The sequence below is a fragment of the Sitophilus oryzae genome, unplaced genomic scaffold, assembly GCF_002938485.1.
Source record: "Sitophilus oryzae breed Bouriz unplaced genomic scaffold, Soryzae_2.0 scaffold_1717_pilon_pilon, whole genome shotgun sequence".
Lineage (NCBI taxonomy): Eukaryota > Metazoa > Arthropoda > Insecta > Coleoptera > Curculionidae > Sitophilus > Sitophilus oryzae.
This window is the reverse complement of record NW_022146410.1, coordinates 483,188-506,308: the sequence shown is the minus strand read 5'-3', so window position 1 is coordinate 506,308 and position 23,121 is coordinate 483,188. Positions and strand designations below refer to the sequence as shown.

Below are 23,121 nucleotides of genomic sequence, written 5' to 3'. Positions count from 1 at the left end.
CTCTTAGGCACCAATTTTCACACAAATATTGACGTTACTTCAGAAATTATTTGGAAAAAAATCGAAATAAAAATGAAACTTCTACACCCTGTATCTCTGAAACTAAGCATTTTAGGACATACATTTATACGAACTTTTTGCTTATTTTTATCTGCAGAATATGTTTCTGAAGTTTCCGGAATACAGTTCGAACCACCCTGTATATGCTACTGTAAATTCCGAAATGCGGTAAAACCTAGGATAAGCGCGCTAAACCTAGGATTTACCAAAGGCATTAACTAATTAGGTTAGCCTGGTTATTTGGAGGGTGTTAATGCATTGGTTAGCCTGGTTATTTGGAGGGTGTTAATGCATTGGTTAGCCTGGTTATTTGGGGGGTGTTAATGCATTGGTTAGTTGGTTATTTGGTGGGGTTGTTTGGGTTTTACTACCACTTGCTTTTGGTAAATCCTAAGTTTTACCACATTTCGGACATTTACAGTAACATATATATTTTATAGTAGAGTCGAGAGTAGGATTATAAAAAAGTAATAAAGCGGACAAATAAACCGCCTATTTTACTAAAAATTATTATACCTATATCAATTTATTAGCCATAAATGTGTACTTTGTAGTACGATATTTATGGCTTACAGTAAGTCAATGAACATATTTTTTTATAAAATTACTTGCAGGTGTTTTATTGAGGAAGAGTTGACAAATCAATAAATCATAAATTTCCATAAAAGTCTGTAAATTTTTAGTATTGTAGATAGAATGACATAGGGCAATCTAAATCTTGTAAATAACGAACTCTACAGGGTGGTGCATCGTCGTTGGAAACAGGAAATCCCATGCACATTTTGAACTGTTCAAATATTGGCTCCCCTGTTGATTTGGCAGCAAGGTCGTAAATATATTTTTTAAAGATTTATGTTTGGTAAATACATATGCCCAATTTGAACAATTTTAGACCAGCCGATTGTGAGTAATTTAAAAAAGATTGGTATCTATTTTTATATTAAAACCGAACAGGTAACAATCGAACACCAGTCAAAAACTGACATACCTTAGGTTTACAAACTATGATTTTGTCATTGTTAAAAATAATTTAATTTTAATAAAATTTTAATATTCAGGCGAAATTAACCGAAACATGTCAGATACACTGTCTAAGCTATTTCAAGCTATTTCCCACAGTAGTATCATTTTATCATATAAACAATAACATAACAATAAATTATTACTAATACTGAATATTAAAATTAAGGGTGTATTCCGTTGCTTACCTTGGTTCTGGTTTTATGTTCCGTTCCGATAGAAATTTTGACTGAATTTCCGACGTTTCTATCGGTTTCCTGAAAGTTTTCTTATTACGGAATATGGTTCCTAAAAATTTCGGTTATAACCTTGTTATAACTGTCACCAAACTAACCAGCGCGAGAAGGCTGGTTTTTCTGGTTTTGTTTGTCAATCAATGTCATTTATATGTGACAGAAATCAAGCGAATATTGGAAGTTCGAGTGAAATTCTCATTTAATTTCTAAAATTTGTAATAATATTTTATATTTACATCCAAAAGCAATGGAGGTACGCAGTAAAGGTAAATAAATTTCATTAACTGAATAGAATTACTTTTTAGGACCATTTAAACTTATCATGCAGCCATTGTCTCTTAAAGTCAGGAACATTTAAAGAAAACTTGAAAAAACAAGTAATCGTGAATGTTTTGTAAGCCATAAAAATATAAATATTGAATAGATTTCAGTTATATTGAGCAGATCTTCACTTGAGCTGTCTAACGAGTTTAACAGTTTATTAAAAAAGTACTTTTCAATATTAAGCTCATTGAAAAGAAGAAGCAAACGTAAAAGCAGAGAATAGGTACATTAAAAAGGCATAAAAGATAAATGTTATAATAGAGGTATTGAAATTTAGAAAACGTCAACATTTGACGTTTCCAGTATTTTACCAAACCGTTCCGTATCAAAACGATGTTTTCCAGGAACCGCTCTTTACCGGTCTGGTTCGCCAGGTTTTGCAACGGAATACAGCCTAAAGGATGCTTCACGCTATACCGTAAAGGTGCGATTTCGGTGCCGCGGCTAGCAGCTGTGTCTCCAGCCGCTATACTGATTTGGACAGTTTCAAATGGAACCAATTTGACTTGCGCAGCGCGACTAAAGCGGCGGCAGCCCGCGCTGCAGCGACTGCTGTTCGACTGTTCGCGAAGCAGTCGAGCGGCTGAAATCGTAGTTGATTAGGGCAAAAAATGACGCCATGACGCTTTAAATGATGAAATTTTAATCAACGAAATACAAAAATATCCCCTGATTTATGATTATGAAGACAAAAATTTTGTTATTAAAGAAAATTGTTGGAAAAAGGTCGCTAAAGAATTATTTCATCTATTTTATACCTTTTTCTAGATAACATTTGGTAAAATTCTTCTTCATTTTTCTCTGATGTTATCAAATCGTCGTAATCCATATTTTTTAATAAACCCCGTGAACATCATTCTGCAGTCAACGGCTGCCTAGAACTGCGTCACCGAAAACATCTTTTCATCGCGGCTACAGCTGCCGCGGCCAGCGTCCCTAGTCGCGCAGCTCGAGCAGCACCACCGAAATAGCACCTTAACGGGTCCAAGCCGTGCGTCGGTGAAGACACGGCCAAACATTGTCAAGTGTTCTTTACACATATACATTCATCCCAGGCCGAGCACGATCCGAGCTTCGCCGGAACTCGTCCGTGCCCCATCACAGAAATGTCGGCGTACATTTCTTTTTCGGATTTGCTCCGTTCCCGCCACTTTGCGGAAAGCATGAATGTACTTTTCCTGGTGCCCCGACTTTTTATCATGTCTGGTAGTAGGTATTAGTGAATCTTACAGCAGTATTTGAAGACAGTGTAAGCGTCAAACTGGACAATGAAAGGATGTAATGAAGAAGATAGATCCTTCATCTTTCCCTTTGAGCAGGTGTTTCCCCTGATGCAGGTGTTGTTCTTTATTCATCAACTGCAATTGGTACCAATTCCAATTGCGAGAACTTTGGCATTGTTCGTATTAAATTTTCGTGTGTCTATGGGGCTGTGTTTTCTAATATACTCGGAACTAATACGAACCCCGTTATCAACTCGGTGTTGCATATACAGAAGGATCGGACGTGGCTCGGTGTCTATTTCACGAAACGTGCCCGGCTGCGTATTTACGTTTCCATGTTCATTTCAACACCGCGCGGTCTTGAAATCAGTACGGAATTGTTGTTCAATATTGCTTTACAAACCCGTGTTGATTTCAACATCGCGCCAGTAGTTAAATCAACACGGAAACGTATCCCAATGTTGGTTGACAAACCCGTGTTGATTTCAACATGCGATCTTCTAATTAAAGCAGAGTTTACACTGCGTCACTTTGGATGTCCAACCAAAATGAATCACTCATATTGAATTCATCCAAATTGAACATCCTTATTTACATATTTTCATCCAGCTCGCAGCAGTTCAATGTTTCATCTTCCGCAGGCTGCCACCTCTCCCAATGTTTTCTATATCGAGGTTGGCCGCACGGGTCGGCGTCGCGTCGCCGTCGGCTGTTTACATTTTTCACTTGCTCGTTCAATTTGGATGAATCAACGGTTCGTTGAACGCTTCTTTCAACAAAAGTAGGAAGACCGTCAACTTGTTTCATCATTCAATTTTAGTGTACACTTTGAATGAAACAGTGATGAAAGGCAATGTATACTTATCACTTTGGATGATTCATCCAAGTTGTACATCCAAAGCGACAAATGTAAATGAGCCTTAAGCATGAAATTATTAAGATTGTTTTTCAAAAATTACCAATAATTTTGAGGTTTTAAAGTTTGAAGAAATTTCTTCAGTTAGTTGTACTTGTGTAGTTCAGTGTTCGCTCTTCAATTCGTTGCCTGATTTCACCAGCTTGGGTATTTCCACAAAACGACGAGCACAGCGCAGAGTATATATATACGACTTGTCGAATGGCGAATGACGAACACAATGTGGAATTAATTTCTATATTAGCAGTTCAAGGCAAGAAACTTATATAATTTTATTATATACCTAAAAACTGCAAGAAATTTATTTTCCATTATATATTTTGGGCTAGCCGAAAAAAGCCTTTATTTACTATCGATAGTTGTGCCTCGGTGGTACGAAAGTACTACCATTGCACACAGGCCGCTATCTCGCGATGCGGGACTTAATATCTTACCGCTACTTTACGACAAGTCGTATATATATACTCTGCGCTGTGCTCGTCGTTTTGTGGAAATACCCAAGCTCACCTGATGATGGGGTAGGGCCCCGAAACCGGTAGTGAGAGCAGGTTGATCCACATTATGACGAACACAGTGTGGAATTAATTTCTATATTAGCAGTTCAAGGCAAGAAACTCTTATATAATTTTATTATATATATATATATATATATATATACATATATATATATATATATATATATATATATATATATATATATATATATATATATATATATATATATATATATATATATATATATATATATATATATATATATATATATATATATATATATATATATATATATATATATATATATATACATTCCATTTTGAGAAAAAAGTATGGTTTACAGAGGCGCGCCTAAAAAGTCTGAAATGTCAACACTACGTACGCAGATATAAATAAAACCCGTTTTTTAACATAGATGTGTAACCTAATTTGTACGTTAAAAAATTTAGTTTAGAGAGTGAGGCTCTTGAAATCAACACAGGTTTGTCAGCCAACAATGGGATACGTTTCCGTGCTGATTTCACTACCAGGCGATGTTGAAATCAACACGGGTTTGTAAAGCAATATTTAACAACAATTCCGTGCTGATTCCATGGCCGCGCGGCATTGAAATGAACACGGAAACGTAAATACGCTGCCCGGCTCAGACATGGTCCGGTGTACTGTGAATCATCCTTAAGTTGTTTGAAAATGACGGTGACAACTTAAGGTATGTCAGTTTTTGACTGTTCAGTTTTAATTAAAAAATAGATGCAGTTTTTCTCAAATCACTCAAAATCGGCTTGGCCAAAATGTTTTAAATTTGGCATGTGTGTTTACCAATCGTAGACCTTTAAAAAATCTATTTACGACTTTGCTATAAAATCAATAGGGGAGCCAGTATTTGGACAGTTCAAAATTTGCATGGGATTTCCCGTTTCCAACGACAATGAACCACCCGGTATATTTACAGTAGCAGTAGTACATGTAAATATTTTTCTCAAACTATTAATAAAATAAGATTAGACAAATATTTGTAATTACACTTATTGCCTTATTTTTTGACCTATAATTGATTGGCATATTTGGCAGGTAACATAAATACCTTACACACATCATTATTAAAGAATTTTACAGATAACATTAAATTTGTTCGGTAGCACGTAGACGAAAAAAATATACATTTTGACAGTTTTAACATTCAACAGACAATATAATATAAGTACTGGTTATTTTTGAGTATCTTCGAAAGTGTTTATTTGATTGCTACTTGGTGTGGAGTGGAGTTGTGATATTTAATAAGTGACCGTGCGTGGGTAGTAAATTCGACATAACAGCTGTTTATTGACAATACTGAAAAGAGGTGAGAAATTGTTTTTTAGCACACTTTTTTTACGCAAATTCAAGAACTTTTTTTTTAAGTTGCTGGAAAAAGAGTAAAAGAAGTAATTAAAAAAAATTGTTAGTTTCTAATACAAAATAGTGTACCTAACTTCGGTGGGTGATCCTAGAGATAAAAATACAACCAAAAGTTCCTATAAACATATGCCCTAAAATGCTTCCCGAAGAAGTTACGAAAGGGTAAACAAAAATAATAAACTATGTTTATTTTTAAAAACATTGCTAAACCGTTTTTCTTAAAATTTGGTACTCTTACACACATTTTAATGCCGGTGCGAATGGCATTAAGGTGGCTATACACACTACTGCAAGCTTGACAAGCAGGCATGAACAATCTTTTTGTACAAGCCATGCATAATTTATCTTCGCCGCCACACGGTACATGCATGCTTGAACAAGCTTTAGTTTATACCGCGAAAAAGATGAAGGAATCCTGAAGGCGCATTTATCTTTTTAATAACGGCATCCTTATCGGCTTGACTGTCAATTAATCTATATTTATTAAGTAAAATTTTGTATGCTGCATCCTTCTTCACCCTATCATGATATTCTGGTGATTTATTTCGCCAAAGACACGGCTGATTTTCGTATGCGCGAATAAAATTGACTGAACTAATTGTTTGTACAAGCTGAATACATGTGGTACACACGTACCGTTTCGCTTGCGCAAGCATGGCTTGTCCAAGCTTGCATGATTCAAATTCAATCAATCATCAAACGGCTTGCACAATTAAAATGCTTTCGCAAATTTTCCCTACAGACGCTACAGTTTGCTTGTACAAAAAGATTGTTCATGCATGCTTGTCAAACTTGCAGTAGTGTGTGTAGCCACCTTTAGTGTAAAATTCCGTAACTAGCGATGGGTTATTCGTTCAATTTAGAAGAGCTCGCTCTTCTCATTCAGCTCAGTCAAGTGAATCGTTCACAAAGAGTCAATTAAACGATTTGAAATTTCAACAAGCTGTAAATTATACATCTCTAGCGGACAGCGAATGACTCTGTGTTGTGTCGCACGGATTCTTACTTCGGAACTTATTTGTGTGGAAAGATTAAAAAATACCAAAGTAATGCCAAATAATTCCGTACTAATACCAATAATACCACGAATAATGCCAAAAATTCCAAATAATTCCAACTAATACCAGTAATACCACAAATAATACCAAAAATGCCAAATAATGCCACCAATACCACGAGTAATACCACTAATACCAAGTAATGCCAACATCTTGTACACCAAAATACACCAGCGGTTTACCCCTCGCAAAATATATTACCTTTTCGAGGGCTGAAAATTCTTCATAGGAACTTTTTGTTTTATTTTTATCTGTAAAACCGAAGTTGTCTTCTGTATCCACCGAAGTTAGATACACTATTTTTTTGACACCCTGTATACAGGGTGTCCCAATTTTCCTTGGACATAGACCTACTACGTATTTTTCGAATTAAAATAAGTATATTGGGAACAATTTACCTCTATAAAAAAGTACTTCGTTTGTCCGTTAGAGGACATCATGCTTTAAAAAAATAAACACATTTTTTCATATATTTTAAGAAACTTTATTCCGATTTGAATGATATTTTGGGTGTCTATATGTTTTGCTAAGTGGTTTAACATTCGACTTCGAAAGAAACTATCGAGACTAGTGCTCAAACTGTCTGTATGTGCACGAGAACCACAGGCGGATACTCAAAATCTAACGAAGATGGCCCATTGCAAACATTATAAAACAAGAATTAAGTAGTCAAACAACTATTTATATGATTTTTTTAAGATTTAAGAGAGATAATCACTATTCCTTATCAGAATAATAAAGAGCACACTTCGCTAAAGATACAAAGTTCAGAAAACGATAACAAGCTGGCAAAATTAGTGACGCACGTCACTAGATTAACCTGATTATAATTGAATATTCATTGATAATGTTACTAGGTATAAAATATATATTTTTTGTTTCTTTTCTCTCAATAACGTCAGTCACAAATCATACTCTATATAAGCGTTTGATATGTGAACTTAAGTGCATTGGGAAACGGAAATGATTCATTTCATGATTATGTTGAAATTGACTTGTAATGAATCTTATTTATATGTTGGAACTAGGTATATATTTACTTTTCTCTGTGAATACTTTAGAGCTGAAACGTTGATTGAAAGAATTGGGAAGATACGCAACCTAATGGGCGAATTCGTAACAAGGCTGATTTGATTTCCCTTTTACGTCTCAAGTGCTGTACGGTGGAGGCACGACTTGCTCTGCGGCCAACGCATAAAGTACTCATTTTATCTAATTCGGCCAGCGAACAGTGAAGGCATATTGAAGACGGTGTGGATCTGAAAGCGACAGTGTTGCCATATTAAAATGTGTAATATCTGTAATACGTTTGACAAAATATCTTTGGATGAATAATCCGCATTTACGAATTGAAAATTTATTCACGTTAAACATAGAATAAACAACAAAAATAAAAATTCATTTGTAGTTACTGAATATGTCGTATGATCGAAAAAAGTCGTTTAGTTGGCTTGGAAATGACGATTATTGACATTTAGCGTAATATTTTACATATGAAATAACAGGCAATCTTCATTTCCAAGCCAACTCTGAAGCTGTTTTTTGTTTAATCATATAATATTATATTAAACTGTTTAATGACAGAAAATCCGTATTTTTAACGTACTATACTCAAAATCCGTAAATCTACGGATTAATCAGTAATTCTGGCAACACTCTCTCCGGCAACCACCCACTCTGTCGACTGAAAACAGAACTACGGTACAGTATTCTTTATCCGATGCGCTGTAAACGATTACCAGCGCGCAGCGGCGCAAAGCTAAACTAAATCTCGGACAGGTAAACTAACGGCGACGGTATCGCCAGCTACATCTCAGTAGTTCTGGTAACACTGTCTCCGGCAGCCACTCATTCTGTCGACTGAAAGCATAACTACGGTCTTCTACAGTGCAGTCAATGACTAAAGAATGCAAGGACAAATAGCACCCGAGACCAAACTGTGACCATTCTTCCAAACAGTGCCGTGGCACATATTTTTCTTAACATAGCCGCTTGAAGCGATATTTATATTTTTGATAAATGTTTTCACTACGCCTATGGTGTATCTGGTGGTAGCATACTAATTAATTACGAAAAAACGTATTAAAACTTAACAAAAGGTACAAAACTAGTATCGACGTATAGTACATATCAAGTACATACAGGGTGTCCCGGAAATAAGTGCAAATATTTTAACTGTTAGTATATTTCAACCCCAGAAACACGCCTATGAGGTTTTTTTCGCGAAAAAAACATTTTAAAAATTCGAAATTTTTTGAAAAATTTTTTGGAATTTTTTTTAGTTTTTAGTTAAAAAACATAATTTCTTGATAATATGGCAACATAGGTATTACATTAAATTTACAAGAAAGAAAATCCAGAAAAGATCCAGTGGTTCTCAAAATTTTAGCAAAAAATAATTTTTTTTTGAAAATTTTCAAAGTAAAATAACTCCATAATTTTGAACTTATTTGAAAAACGATAAAGAGAAAATATGTTTCTTTTATGGAGATCTACCACCCCTTAAAATATTTGCACTTATTTCTGGGACACCCTGTATAATATCAGAAAAATAATTATCGAATTCAATAAAAAAAAACGCTATAAAGGTGTAGTGGACTGTTTATTTCCCTATAAAACGTAACTCCTGGCTCTTTCTTATCATTGCGCCTTTTACACTTGAAAGCTGAACAAATTACCACGGTAATACAGTTTATACAAAGTTCACTACACACAACCAACTATTAAAAATCGCTACAATTGTTGTGTCCAAAAGAATGGCGTCTAGGGTCACAAATTCTGCTGCAGCCCGTATATGGGCGTTACATGTCCGTGTATTCTTTAGTCATTGGATGCAGTATACTCTTTATCCGCTGCGCTGTAAACGCATCAGCGTATCGTGCAGCGGCGCAGAGCTAAACTAAATCTCGGAATTTTCGGAGAGGCTGACGGTAACGCCAGCTACATCTCGAACAGGTTTTGTGCCACAAAATTGCCTATAAAAAGTCCCCTCTCGTTGGAAAAACTATAAATACTTCATTTCAAAGCGTATTAAAATATATTGCGACAAATCTCTTAGCTGACGTCCTAAAAATAAATGAAAATAGATAATGATAATTTAATTGCTCGATAACAATATTTAATGATGCACAAAACGTGGATCAGGAAAAACCAAAATGTTATCAGGAATTCCCGGTATTCTACAGTCGAAAAATTACATCGCTCCGTGCAATCTAACCGGTTTTCTTTATAGGAATCTTCTTCATTTAGAACAGGTAATTTGTTTAATATTCAAAACGACCAGACAATAACGACCTCACAATGATAAGTCGAATAACTGGTATTTACATATAAAATAAAAACAAAATAATGATACAGTGTTCCAAAATTGTTTCATATCAGATCATTTTATTTATATTTTCATTCAAATCTATGATTGTAAATTGTATGAACAAAGAAAGCGATATTTTAAAAATATCTTCATAATACCGTATGAAAAATAAAACTGCGTCAAAAACGGCTGCTCGAATGACAATCATTGATAATTTTGGCAACAAGGTCAATCTCTAGACGTCATTTACTAAAAATTGACTAAAGACCCAACCTTTTAATATAGGCTGTTATGTCCGAGGGTGGTATTCCTCCTAGGTCTGATAGGTCTAGCATGGTTTTGCCAAACACCGCAAATTTGGTTCTGTTCCGGGACAGGTACACATAATCTGCTTCATGGTTTCGTCATTTTCAAAACAGAGTCGACATTGGGCGTCTTCCACCAATGCCATCCTCTGTGTAGGTGTGATCTCAGCCGGCAGTGGCTCGTGCATAAAGTAACTAATAAAAGAGTGTTTGAAAGGTTGTCTAAGTTGGCCATAATTACAGTCCTCAATTCACGCAGTTGTGCAGCTCTGAACTGTTCAAGAACGCAATACTCTCACTCCATTCAATTGAGTCATAAAGTTCAGAACTGTTCCGCGCCATATGGAGGCACCAGGTTATCGCGTAAAGCCCCTTTCAGAACCGTTCTCGAGTAGCCCAGGGCTTAGTGCTCTAGAACTTGAAATTCGCGAGTGGAGGACAGTAAATGTTGCATAGTTATAGGGCTCCAAAGCGTCGCCACCTGCTACCTGTCACATGTCATGACAAGATTGACAAGTGATATGACCAGCAAATTGTTTGTATTTTCTTATCATTTTGTGTAGCATGTTTTTGTTAGTTTGTGTTTGTGCGTACAGAAATTATGGAGGGACTTATATTTCTCTAGTAACCAGAGGTCTTATATTTATCTATGATTTGAACTTTATGTTTTTGCTATGTTGCCATCATCATGTAATATTTTGTTCAGCCGATGATGTGATCTGATTTGTTCAGCTGACGAAAGCATGTTATTTTCGATATGTAACGACATTGCCCATCTCTGAACTCCGTGAACGTAAAACCAGGTAAAACGAACTACTGACTATAAATTCGCATTTCGACTATTTTCGCCTTCATTTCATAGTGTTGAACATTTGCTACCTCAACTGAACTTCAACTGCCGAGTTTATAACTCCGACTTAAAGTTGAATCAATTTTTGATGATGTCTTATTTAAATCTTCATCTGCCATAATTGCATAGATTACAAACCCTGCAATCTTATATACTTTGTTAGTAGCGTTGTTAAATACGTTTTATAATGCTATAAGTGTAATTCAGCATATGTTTTATATTATCCCAAGCGTAATAGTTTAAACATTTGAAATATTCTATGTATATATCAAATATAAATTTTCTATGTATCTTTTGCAGTTTTAATTTCGTAATATTTTCAAAAATACATAAAATTTTAGATTCGTATTTAAACTGCCCGCCTTTTTCGTGGTAGGCAATACAGATACCTATTTTACCGATTACGTCTGTAGTGTTTCCGTTAGTTCAGTTAGGGCTCAAGGGTGCGCTACTATCGGTCCTGGCTAAACGTGTTGCCTACTTTTGACTATGGAAATGACATCTCTTTTATTTGGGTCCGTGTATACCTACTGCAGTGAGCGTACACGCGCCATTCCTGCCGGCCTTTAAGGAGTTCTCCTGTTCTGCGTTTGGATGGCCTTGCTAGAATTTTCTTGGCATGCTCCATTCCGGAATTTAAGGCCTGAAACGTCGCACCCGTAACCCATTCGCAGAGCCTGTTTTTTTGGAACGCTAAGTGTCGGTTCTGGATCACGAATGGCGAACCTGCACCTGTTTTGAGGTCTGTTCCCAGAAGAATTCCTGACTAGTCAGCACGTTTCTCATTGGTTAAAATGCATAGAAATCTGATTGTTAGTCTGGTTTCTACACATTTCAACCAATAAGAAACGCGCTGACTAGTCAGGGATTCTTCTGGGAACAGACCTTTGGTGAGGGAATTAGCACGTTCGTTTCCCTCTAGGCCGATATGTCCCGGTATCCATATTAGTGACGACACTTTGTTCCTATATAATATCTCCTAATAAATTGAGTAGTTTCCTACAATGAAGAATCGTGTCGGTGTATTGCAGTTCTACTAGCAGATGGTAGATTGGTATTTTGCATCAGTACTATAATAAATTTTTGAACATTGCTAAAAATACCTAAAAGTGTTATGGGAATATACACTTAATATTTATATTACATACCTACTTTTAATAATTATATATTTGTTTGTAGTTGCGGTTGTAATTGTGGTTAGTACTTGATTTTTGCTTTTGAAAGGTTGTAACCTTCGATGTAAATAGGAAGTAATTCAGAATAACTCAAAAATACACAATAATTATACCAGAGTATTTATATTTATTATTTAACTAACGTTGGGTTTTTCTTTAATATACTTATTGATCAATAATTAACCATTTATTTATCAAATTTACAACACAAATGATAACATATAACCCTAGATATAACTTTATTGTGCTTAGGTCATATATATAATATATGACCTGGGATGTAGAATGTAGCATGTATGGGATGTATAACTCATCATACAGTCTCAAGGCTTTGACAAAGTTTTACAGAGGTTAATTCTCCATCTCCGATATGAGTCGTACCAATGTATGAACATTCCGGAGTCTTCCAAGTTCTTGAATTCCGGTTCAAGTTGGTTTTCCACTTAGGTAGGAGAACGGTTCTGATTCAGTTAGTGGAGTGTATGCGCTTGTTCTAGCTAGATCGTTTGCATTTTTTATTGTCTTCTATCCCTTAGTGGGCTGGCACCCAAAGTAGGAGGACTTTATTTTCTTTGCCTGATTTGTTCTAGGCATTCTTTGACCAACTTCGAATTGATGGTTACTGAGTTGATCGCTTTTAATGCTGCTTGATTATCGGATAAGATGAGTATTTCTTTTTTTTTGAACCAAATACTCCTATCTCTACGACTTCGGATACATTTAATATTATATTGCTTTGTTTATTTTTTCTCTAGACATTATTATGTTACGCCAAAAGGGATTATATTAAGCTTGTGGTCGAAACAAACTGTAAATTAATAAAAGATTTGTTTATATTTTGCTTAAATATGTTGGGTTAAATCAATTCAATGCATGTGGTTAGTCTATTTTTACCATAGACATAATAGTGCCTGCTGGATGAATGTTTTTCGTCTGGCTCTTTTTGTTCGCAGAGATTATAAAATATGCCGTTTTTCATTTAGATTTATGAGGTGACTTGCTTTAAACAAATAGTAATCCCATACTATATTTTTCAGTAATGACATTTAGCAATGTCTAATTCTATAAAATATCTTTAGTATCTATAAGTAAGTATCCATCTGAGCTTATACGATTAATTTTAGATAGACGGTGATTCACACTTGACGTCTTGTATTTAAAAGGGCTTAAGAAAATAAGAAGTAAAAATACTCTATTAGCCATAATATTGGCTATCGAGATAGAAACTTTCCAGTTTGATTAAAATTGTGATTTTACAACAATCTAAAACAATAATAATTTAAAACAGATCTAGTGTACAGGGTGCTTCAAAAACCTTGTTTCATCTCCCGTGGGGAGAATCCTCATGTAAAAAAAGATTTATTTTTTATACCAACGTTCGTCCTACAGGAGGTTGTAGGAGGTTAAAGTCTTAATTTTTTTTGATTTATTATAATTTTCTTCCAAGTGCTTTTAGCCGATTCGAATAAAATTTGGAGGTTAAAAGTTACTATGAGTGCTACTTATTTTAATGCTAAAAAAGTGTCGACAGATTCACTAGGGATATTTTTCTAAAAAAACATGTGCGCCACTGACCATTTTTCCTCTTATTAGCAAAAGTGTGTTAGCCATTTAACGCCGATTAAAAGTTGTATCTTGTGATTTTGTCCATTTTGATCTTCTTGGTGATATAAACAATATGAACTTGATGAACTCAAGAAAGAACTTTTAATCGGCATTGTTATCGGTCTAAACACTTTTGCTAATAAAGGAAAAAAAGTCAGTGGCGCACATATTTTTTTAGAAAAATTTTCCAGTGACAACCCACATGTATACGTCCCTAATGAATATGTCGATACTTTTTTAGAATTAAAATATATAATAACTTTTACCCTCAAAATCACCCTCCAATGGACTCAACTCTCTTAAAATATTCAAAGAACCTAAGGCATAATGTTGCTGTATTTTAATTTATTAAAAAATAATTACACTCTCAAAACAATAAAGTAAACGACTCAAGTAATGATGGATTGAATCAACAGAAAGTTTTTTAACGTTTTATAATTCTCAGTCGACTTAATATCTACATCATTACAAGTGTTTACAAAGATAGTTACCAAGAATTTTTATACTCCTAGGTTTTAATGCCAGTGTGTAATTACAACGCTGGGGGATTATGTAAATTTATTCTAGCGTATATGAATGCGAAATGAACAAATATTTCAAACATTTTTAGCAGGCAGCAAATATTTCGAAGAAGCTCTATAAAACACAGATGTGTTTATAACTTTTTTTAACCGGATGGATACAAATCCACGGACCTCTCTCCGGGACGCATTTATACATTCCGTACATGTATACGGCACCTATAGCAATCCCATTGGTGAGATTTGAATTTTAAATCAATTAAACTCCAGAGTGCCGTACGCGAGTATGAAATGTAAGACAGTGCCATATGCACTTACGGAATGTACCTTAGACATTACTATTAATGCGTTGTTATAGAGCATTCCAACCAAAACCAAACCAACCTCACCAAGTAGCTAGTCTTACCAACGCAATCAACCAATTAACCAACATAACTAAAATAATCAATCTAACCCCACCAAAAAGAGTGAAACCAACGCAATCCGTATTTTGATTGCTAATAAATATTTACAGCTTATTTTAAACAGTTGGAAAAAAATAAAAAAGTTAGGGTCCAGCGTGAGATTTGAACCACGGACCTCTCGTTTACGCAGCGATGGCCTGAGTCACGGAGCCACAGCTACTCTTACAAGGTTAGCAATAGCCAGGCGTTACTTTCTGCTGCAAGCATAATTACCAGGTACATTCCGTAAGTGCGCATGACACTGTCTTACATTCTATACTCGCTAATGGCACTCGGAGTTTAATTGGTTTAAAATTCTAATCTGACCAATGGGATTGTGCTAGGTGCCGTATACATGTACGGAATTTATAATTAAAATTTATTTATTAATATTTGCCTCCGGGACTGACTGATGGGTGTAGATCCTACTGAATATCGACCCCCATCCGCAGAATTGCATTGCTGACAGCCAATCGGCCACGTCATCGGCAGATAACGAAAACATAAGAATGCAGCGAAATAAATCAGTATTAAAGAGTATTTGAATAAAGAGGAAATTATAACTGCTGCTGAGTTGTACTTACTGTTTTTTAAGTTTACTTTTTGCGGAACTGTAACCGTATTCGAAATTATTTTGTATTATTTGAAATGTGTGTCTAGTGTTGTTACTTTATTGGTAAATTTAAGAAATTATTTAATATGTTATGATTGTACAGGTTCGTCAAAGAAATGAGCAGACGCAGACTAACGTTCAAATTTAATTTTATTTTTTTTTGTAAAAAAGATGAAATTTTCTTTCTTAAAAATAACTTAACTATAAAATCGACTAATTTTAGTCTGTGATATCAAAATTCCTAAATTTTTACGGCTAATTTAAGTATATGAGAACAAACGGAGATATCCATTAAAAATAATGTCAGCATTGTACTTCCAGAAGTGCCGACATATTGAAAATATTTTTAAACGAAAGATATCTCATCGCTAAACATTGATGTAAAAAAAGCTTTTTGATGTACAATTCGCACTCAAGCAGGTGTACAGCTGTTAAAACTTTGAGATTTTTCCAAAAAAAACTTTGATTTAAATATTTCTCTATATCGAGTTCTCTATTCTCTGTATAAATACTTCTAATTCGAGCTTATCGACTCTGTGTATGTTTTTGTCAAAAAAAATAAAAAAAAATCTAATAATCGCATGTGAAACGTAAATATTTATTATATATATATTATGTGCAAATAAAAATAATATTTCTAGTAATTGCATGGATAACTGGTAAATAACCTTGAAACAGCTACAACTGATGTGTTAATAAACACCATGTTCACAGAAACCAACAGAAACGTTGTGAGAATGATTCAATAATTAAATTGAAAATACAGGGTAAGAGAATAATGAGAGATATATAAAACATTTTAAGATATGAGTTCTCGATAATTATTGTTTTTCCGTCTCACTAAAATATAAGTAATGTTGCAAATGACACAACTTAACAAATCAGTAATTAAATTTAGACTATCTCTATATTTAGCATCTGAATTTGCTTATAAAACAATATTTCTAACAGATTTTATAAAATAGAATTTTGTCAGTCTATAGTCCAGTAACATTCCAGCCAAATCTATGATCTGTTAGTTAAAAATATTCAGCAAATATGTTGAAAGATCGCAGATTTCATCTCTACAATGAGACCTTTATCGAATCCGCCAATACACGTTGAGATAGAAATCCTAATTATCCTAAACATCTCTTTGAATCTCTTTTATTGCTAAAAACAATATTAGATGTATTGAAGTCTTTGACCTGTTCAGAATTTCACTATAGTTAAACTATAGTATATTCAGTACAGGAATATGATCAAAGGAGAATATTCATAACTCCACTGGTCTATGGAATATAAAGAGCATCCAATTTGAATATGAAATAAGATATAACTGAATATTTACTTAAAATTCACTAATAGTTATATTTTTTGTCTGCGATACGTGGAATTACAACAACATAGAGCTCAAGGTTTACTTGTTTTTTTACTATAGGCTCTTATAGCACGAGAGGCATCTTGGTCTCACCTTTCATGTTAAAGCTTGAGAGGTCAATCTCGTAAGAATAAACTTACATAGTGTCCCAAATAAAATTTGTCGTTATATGCAAAAAATATTTAGGCTCCGTGTGCTTACAGTATCTAGATCGTAGCAAACTGTTTATAAGATGGAGATATTTTGTTTCATTAGAGGCAGGTGACCAGAACTTGTTTAATTTTGTTCTATAAATTTAGATCATCTGTATTATACATATTTATGTTTTGGAATGTTTTATAGATTTTCTTTATTGTATGTACAGGCCCGTTCCTGGCGAGCATGCAGTGCGTGCACGCACGTAGGTGCAACATTTTGGGGACGCAAAATCAAAGGGTCGATCAGTATTTTGTAACAAAAAACCGATACGCTTTCTTGACAATAAACAAATACTTAAACCATCATAGGATAAAGTTTGCTTAGCGTCTTTTTTGCGTTGGCCGCACCGAATAAACAAGTCTAGGGCAATCTGTCGGCAACATATTGATCTCATCTATTTATTTTTCATTTTATTCATTTTATGGAAAGCACTCTTCATTAAAATGTTGTATCCTATGTTATAGGGCTTGCTTCTCTCTACAATTTCCTGTCTCATAATGTACTGTTTGTGTCGGGGTAGGGATCATAGTTTCATAGTTGTCGATTTTCGAAGGAAATTAGTACATGTATATTATTTCGTATATTTTTTATTTTATTGATACTCCGGAAAGCACTGTTCATTAAAATGTTGTATCCTATGTTATAGGGCTTGTTCCTCTCTACAACTTCCTGTCTCACAATGTACTGTTTGTGTCGGGGAAGGGATCATAGTTTCATAGTTGTCGATTTTCGAAAGAAATCAGTACATGTATATTATTTCGTATATTTTTCATTTTATTGATGCTATGGAAAGCACTGTTCATTAAAATGTTGTATCCTATGTTATAGGGCGTGTTCCTCTCTACAACTTCCTGTCTCACAATGTACTGTTTGTGTCGGCGAAGGGATCATAGTTTCATAATTGTCGATTTTCGAAAGAAATCAGTACATGTATATTATTTCTTATATTTTTCATTTTATTGATACTATGGAAAGCACTGTTTATTAAAATGTTGTATCCTATGTTATAGGGCTTGTTTCTCTCTACAATTTCCTATCTCACAATGTACTGTTTGTGTCGGGGAAGGGATCTTAGTTTCATAGTTGTCGATTTTCGAAAGAAATCAGTACATGTATATTATTTCATATATTTTTCATTTTATTGATACTATGGAAAGCACTGTTTATTAAAATGTTGTATCCTATGTTATAGGGCTTGTTCCTCTCTACATCTTCCTGTCTCACAATGTACCGTTTGTGTTGGGGAAGGGATCATAGTTTCATAGTTGTCGATTTTCGAAAGAAATCAGTACATGTATATTATTTCGTATATTTTTCATTTTATTGATACTATGGACAGCACTGTTCATTAAAATGTTGTATCCTATGCCATAGGGCTTGTTTCTCTCTACAATTTCCTGTCTCACAATGTACTGTTTGTGTCGGGGAAGGGATCATAGTTTCATAGTTGTCGATTTTCGAAAGAAATCAGTACATGTATATTATTTCGTATATTTTTCATTTTATTGATACTATGGAAAGCACTGTTCATTAAAATGTTGTATCCTATGTTATAGGGCTTGTTTCTCTCTACAATTTCCTATCTCACAATGTACTGTTTGTGTCGGGGAAGGGATCCTAGTTTCATAGTTGTCGATTTTCGAAAGAAATCAGTACATGTATATTATTTCATATATTTTTCATTTTATTGATACTATGGAAAGCACTGTTTATTAAAATGTTGTATCCTATGTTATAGGGCTTGTTCCTCTCTACATCTTCCTGTCTCACAATATACTGTTTGTGTCGGGGAAGGGATCATAGTTTCATAATTGTCGATTTTCGAAAGAAATCAGTACATGTATATTATTTCTTATATTTTTCATTTTATTGATACTATGGAAAGCACTGTTTATTAAAATGTTGTATCCTATGTTATAGGGCTTGTTTCTCTCTACAATTTCCTGTCCCACAATGTACCGTTTGTGTCGGGGAAGGGATCATAGTTTCATAGTTGTCGATTTTCGAAAGAAATCAGTACATGTATATTATTTCGTATATTTTTTATTTTATTGATACTACGGAAAGCACTGTTCATTAAAATGTTGTATCCTATGTTATAGGGCTTGTTTCTCTCTACAATTTCCTGTCTCACAATGTACTGTTTGTGTCGGGGAAGGGATCATAGTTTCATAGTTGTCGATTTTCGAAAGAAATCAGTACATGTATATTATTTCGTATGTTTTTTATTTTATTGATTTTATGGAAAGCACTGTTTATTAAAATGTTGTATCCTATGTTATAGGGCTTGTTGAAGGGATCATAGTTTCATAGTTGTCGATTTTCGAAAGAAATGAGTACATGTGTATTATTTCTGAATTTTAGTTTATTGTTTTTATTTATTTCATATAAAATGGGTCAGTTTTTTTCTTTAGGGTACTATTTTTGTTACTAAATTTTTGTGGTTTTGTTTGTTTTATTTATTTAATAAATGTTTTTATACTTTAATTAGAATAGTTTTTTTTACATTTCCAATTACATATTGCTCGTTTGTCGCAGAATATAAATTCTTTAAATTTTTGAGATTAAGATTAAAATATATAATTAATTTAAATATAAAAAGGGCGCACCAAAGAATGCTGCTAGGCGCCAGATACCCCAGGAACGGGCCTGTGTATGTATATCTATTGTGTTTTTAATTCTTAACGGCTACACTGAATAATTTTCCTTTAATCTCTACAGAGTGGTCTGGTAGACACCTCTTTTTAAGTGACACAATTTAATAGAAAATGTTTTTGGATCTCTCTCTCTATGTCAGGGTGTTTCAAAAAACATGGAGATTCGTCACGTAAAAATAAGATTTATTTTTCATATCAACACAGGTCCAATTCTATTTTGTTTCGTAGCTACAGGATATTAAAATCCCAATATTTTTTCGATTTATTATAATTTTCTTCCAAGTACCTTTAGCGTTTCGAATGAACTTTTGAGGGTAAAAGTTACTATAAATTCGACAAATTTTAAAGCTAAAGAAGTGTCGATAAATTCACCAGGGACGTGCATAATGGATTATCACTGGCTATTTTCTTTTGTTAGCAGTGCAAGCAGTTTAATGCCGATTACATGATATTCTCTCTTGATATTTTGTCGATTTCGGCCTCCTTGAGGATATAAACGCAATTTTATTAATTTGCCTTGATCCAAGTCTTATAGCAACCTTTAAAAAAATAATATCATTAACTTGCCAGAGTTTTAAATAAGTTTTCATCAAAAATTATTAAGATTCCTCATCAAAAATTATGAAAAAATAGATCCCATAATCATGGGTATGAAAATGCATAATTTTAGAGTTACAGGATGTTAAAAATTTTTAAAGTTAAGTTTTTTGTAATTATCAAATACCATTATTTTTTAATTTGAAATTGCTTTAAATTGGCGTAATAGTAATCATATCATATACAGGGTGGCGCACCTCATTCGCCTCGGTTGATTATACGGAAACGGAAAGATGTAGAAACAAAATATTTTATGGGTATATGTGGGGAGACAATGTGCACAATTTAAAATTATTTTGAAAGATACAGGGTGTTTCAGAACTAAGATCCATACCAAAGTTATATTTTTTCTTACGGAACACCCGGTATTTTATTTCATTTTTGGGTTCTTCGGCCGAAAAAAAGGCATTTATTATAAGGGTTAAATATGTTCAAAATCTTTAGTTTTTGAGATATTTAAAGATATTTAAATTTGCATGCTAAAATAGAATAGACTATTAACACCCTGTACATTGCTTTTCAGAATTAATTCTTATGCTGAGTTTAAAGGTAGAGAAATAAACTTTACTGAAAAATGGTATTGGTTTCTTAAATTTATACAGGGCTATCAAAAGTTGCTGATCTATTTTAGGGATATATTTTATATAAAAACTTCGTTATTTCAAATGCAACACCCTGTATATTTTTAACTAAGTCGAAGCATATTCAAATGCTCTTTAAAACTATATTAGGGTTTCCTATACCTATCTAGCTCAGATTTTGAATAAAAAGCGATTTTTAAATAAAATTGCAATCAATATGGCTGGTGTCGCCATGGCAATTTTCTAGTGACAGTAACTATTTTCAAAGTCGACATTAGTTTATGGACATTTTACTTAAATTTACCTACAATAGTTTAATAAGTTTCATTATTTTCATTCATTATTTTATCAAAAAAAATAAAGCAGTATCTGCTGGGGCGGAACGAATAGATATGTTACTAGTGATATTATTTTGTGACGAAAATTAATTGCTTCTTGGCCTCAAGGGCTTATGCTCAAAGATATCCAAATAGGAATCTTCCTGATAAGCGTTTCTTTGAAAAACTTGTCCTATTTCGCAGAGCTGGAAGTGTGGTTTATAAAAAAAACTATTAGGCAGAAACTTGTCGTTGGAAGTGAATAAAATGAATTTGCTGCAATTGGCTATTTTATAGAAAATCCATATATCTACAAGTCATCGTAAAATAATTCATAGAACTGCTTCTTCGTTATTCTTGATTGAATAATATACACACATTTAATAAATATTATTTATTAAACTATTGTAGGTAAATTAAATAAAAGTAAACTGGTATAAATTTAAATAAGTCCATAAACTAATTTCGATTTTGAAAATAGCTACTAACTGTCACTATAAGAAACTTGCCATGACAACACTAGCCATCTCGATTACAATTTTACTGGAAAATCGCTTTTTATTCAAAATCTGAGCCATATAGGTATAGGAGACCCTAATATAGTTTGAAAGAGCATTTAAATTTGCTTCGACTTTTTTAAAAAAATACATAGTGTTGCATTTGAAATAACGATGTTTTTATGTAAAATAAATATTTAAAATAGACCAGCAATTTTTGATACCCCTGTATACATTTAAGGAAGGAATAACATCTTTCTGTAAAGTTTATTTCTGTACCTTTAAACTCAGCACAAGAACCAATTCTGAAAAGTAATGTACAGGATGTTAATAATCTATTGTATTGTAGCATGCAAATTTAAATATCTGTAAATATCCCAAAAACCAAAGATTTTAAACATATTTAACCCTTATAATAAATACCTTTTTTGGGCCCAAGAATCCAAAAATGAAATAAAATACTGGGTGTTCCATAAGAAAAAATATAACTTTGGTATGGATCTTAGTTCTGAAACATCCTGTACATTTCAAAATAATTTTAAATTTTGCACATTACCTCCCCACATATACCCATAAAATATTTTGTTTCTAGATCTTTCCGTTTTCGTATAATCAACCGAGGCGAATGAGGTGCGCCACCCTGTATATAGTAAATTAGGAAAAATATATAATTTATTGATTTTATTTTAATTTTATTAATTGTGATTAATAAAACTGCGTTTATCGCAATTTGTTACAAAACCATATAAATTATATATCACTGTAATCACAAAAGTTCAATCTATTTCCATATTGTAAGGGAATTTTAAATTGTGGCTTTATTTCCGAGAAAATTTAGTCTAAACATAAGGAATATTATGTCGATATTTGACCACCAAAATCTTAAAAATATAGAAGTTGTCTAAAAATGTGCTACAATACGGTCACTGAATTACCCTCAACCGTATTAGACTTTTACAAGAAGTTTATTTAGGGGTGCTGGCTTTGTTTGGTATATGGTTCCAACTTATTTGTATTTTTTCGTAGTTTTGTACATTTTTTTGTTTACTTCTCTACTGTTATTATACTCTATTTGTTATATATTTTTTTTATAATATTACTTGCACATAGTATGTAAAATGAGAGGATACCTAAGAGTGACAGTCATTTTATTCACAGGTAAATTGCATTTTCTGTCATTTCCTGGATATCTTCTGTCGAAATCTTCCCTGGCTCGACGGCCAAACTTTATTTTAAATATTTTACTGATATTTGTTGTATGTACAGAATTTTTGTTATTGAAAAACTAACGTGTGATATTGTTTGTTTATGTATTAACTGATTTAATTATTCCATTGATTAACAGGATACAAGCAGATGGTG

At 33.4% G+C, this 23,121-nt stretch overlaps 1 protein-coding gene across 1 annotated transcript in view; it reads left to right on the top strand.

Annotated features, from left to right (window-relative positions):
• The window catches only part of LOC115881356 (protein toll-like), a 69,798-nt gene that overhangs the window by 15,393 nt on the left and 31,284 nt on the right, over nt 1-23,121 (top strand). The window lies entirely within an intron of this gene.